We start from the raw sequence: 3,253 nt of genomic DNA, 5'->3' as shown, positions 1-3,253 counted from the left end.
TTATTTAAACAAAAATTAATGCACTTAATGCAAAATTAATTAATGCAAAAACGTTCGTGGACTTACGACAGATGAGATGGCGCAATAAAACGCACATGTTCAACATTCACAACTAACATAGCTAACCGCTTAAGCCAGACAAAACAAATTTCCGCCTCAAACTAATCGAAGCTATTCTTATAAAAGATCTGAAACCAATGCTCAACACCCAATGACAAATTAAAACATTACTACCAACTCATAAAATTTTTATAATCCTGAAAAAAGCATTGAGCGAAAAACGAGAAGTACATTAATTACTAATACAATAAAATTAGGAAAGTAAGATATATAAATAAAACAATTACTACACAATGCAAACGTTCAAGAACAAGTGTAAAAGATGCATACATCCACACACACAAACACACACACAGACACAATGAATACAAATCTAAATAAACCAAAAAAGAATATTTAGAATGAATGATAAGATTATGATAAATCGGAAAACGCCATATAAATTTTCTATCGCCATAAAAATTGTCCAACTTGGTCCTGAACCGTTCAACAATTTGAGCTTCCACGACAGACGATGGCAGGCTATTCCAATCATGAACTTTTCTATTCGAGAAGAAAAACTTTCTGCAATCTTTGTGTGCCAATGTAGTAATTAGATTTCTATAATATAAGATTATGTTGTTGTCATTGTTATTTTTGAATATATTGGTATTTTGATGTGATCTCTATAGGAATGAATTCAACAAAGAATGATTACCTCATTACCAACACGACGCCNTAATACTAGCCCTAACAATGAAGAACAAAGAAGTGACAACAACAAAGAAGATGAAAAATACGACACCAACTAAGTAATTCACTTTGCTAAGTAACTAACTTTGCTTTATATAAAGAGACTATTTTAAAACAAATCTTCACTAAAGATGATTTGTGGAAAATTGAAAAAAGGCCTATCTTGCATGATGAATTTGGATAACAACTGTTTTATTAAATTTTTATGACAAACTTAGATAATAATTTTATTTCCAATAAATTGACCAATTTACAAAAAATTTCATCAAGAGAAATTGAAAAGACAAACTTTAAATTGATTAATAATGTCAACAAATCGGTAGTTTGTGTGTGGTGTGTTTGTGTGAGTGCGTGCGACAACCTTTTTCATATTTTGTTTTGTATTTTTGATTTGGTCTATTTAATTAATTTTTCAACTCGCTTTATTTTTTAATAATTTTTTTTAAAGTTTTAAAAGTAAAACAATTTAATCACATCATTTTTTAAAAATTTTATCTCACCGAAAATTATCAAATTAATTTTATTTTCAATTAAATTCAACTCGTTTAATACTATTACTCTAAAGCGAAGTTGCAAGTCTAACTCATTTAATGACGTACAGAATGACTTACAAATAAATGAAAATAATGTTATAACAATATAACAAAATAGAGCTTAACAAGAAAATGATGCAAACTAACACACAGGAACACGTTTTTGCCTCAAGAAAATTTAAGAATACTAATAGGCTTTGCATTGCCAAAAATAATAATGTTATAACAATATAACAAAATAGAGCTTAACAAGAGAATGATGCAAACTAACACACAGGAACACGTTTTTGCCTCAAGAAAATTTAAGAATACTAATAGGCTTTGCATTTCCAAAAATATTGCTAACAAGTATTATCTCTGTACTGTAGAAGTATACTGGTTAATGTTAAACGCGCACGACCCGTATCAACTCCACAGCTGCTTGGAACACAAGAAAACAGGAAAGTTAAAGAACTGTACACAACACTAATAACTGTATCAAAATGCACATTCAACGTACAACCAACTCATACAAACGTTACAGGTAGGCAACTTTCGCAAGCTAACAAATGATAAATATATTATGATAAGTGAGAAAAGCTGAATGCGCGAGGCAGGTACACACCTGTATACATCACGTGATTAAGGTCTAAGGTATATAAATATTATAAATATATGCATAAGTAAATTTATTCATGAGGTATCTACCTATATAGATTTACGCACGGAAGCAGCACACACACACACACACACACACACACACACACACACACACACACAGATATATATATATATATATATAGAATAATAATAATAATTGTCATTATTATTGGAATGTTTGTGAGGAGATAATCAAATAAATCTCATATATATGTGTATATATATATATATATATATATATATATATATATATATATATATTGGATTATGACCGTTAGAAATGCTATTATTGATAAAAATCACAGCATGTTCCGCGTTGATTAATTTCCTGTTTAATTTTATAATTTTTCTAACGGTAGATTGTAAATTAAATCCTTGTCAAGTTTCTTGAGTTCAAAACTAAAATTTTTTTATTTTAATCTTAAGTATGATAAAGCAAAAAAGCTTTCTTCAGTATTCCTATACCTTGTACCATCTTCGGTGCTCGAATTTATACGTTGTGTATGTAGCGGATATTATATATGTATATATATATATATATATATATATATATATATATATATATATATATTCAAATAATTCAATTCAAATAAACTTTTATTCAGCAAATAAAATACATCACTTGGAGATCCGAAGTTATCACTTGTAGGACCACCAAAACAGAAATTTGAGCTAAAAATTTAACAAATATAAACGAAAATTTGAATTAAACATAAACTATCAATCAGTAAAATACTAATTACGATGTAATAAAATGTTTATAATAATTCGAATAATAGCACATAATGCTTGATAAACACTAATAAATCGGTGGAAATTATTATATATATATATATATATATATATATATATATATATACATATATATATATGTATATATATGTATATATATATATATATATATATATATATTTATTTATATATATATATATATTGGCATGTTCGGCGTTAGTTAACTTCAAATTTAACTTTTCGATTTTTCTAACGGTTGGTCGTAAATCATTGTAAAGTATCTTTAATTCAAAACAAAAATTTTGTTTATTTCAAGCATGATAGAACAGAAAAGCAAGTATCTTAAGCAAAATGTTCTTGCCCACGTTAAATTGCATGCAATAAATTGTAAATAAATAAATAAATCTAATTATGTGACGGAATATACTATTAACCATTAATCAATAACTCAGTTTAGGTGGTTGTCAATTTATATGTTTGAAACATTTGTATTTTTCTTTTCTGCTAATTTATATTAAAAAACAAAATAAACCATAAAAAAACATTTTTTTTAAAAA

Source organism: Helobdella robusta (genome assembly GCF_000326865.2).
Source record: "Helobdella robusta unplaced genomic scaffold HELROscaffold_91, whole genome shotgun sequence".
Lineage (NCBI taxonomy): Eukaryota > Metazoa > Annelida > Clitellata > Rhynchobdellida > Glossiphoniidae > Helobdella > Helobdella robusta.
The sequence above is the reverse complement of the archived record's forward strand: the minus strand, read 5'-3'. Positions refer to the sequence as shown.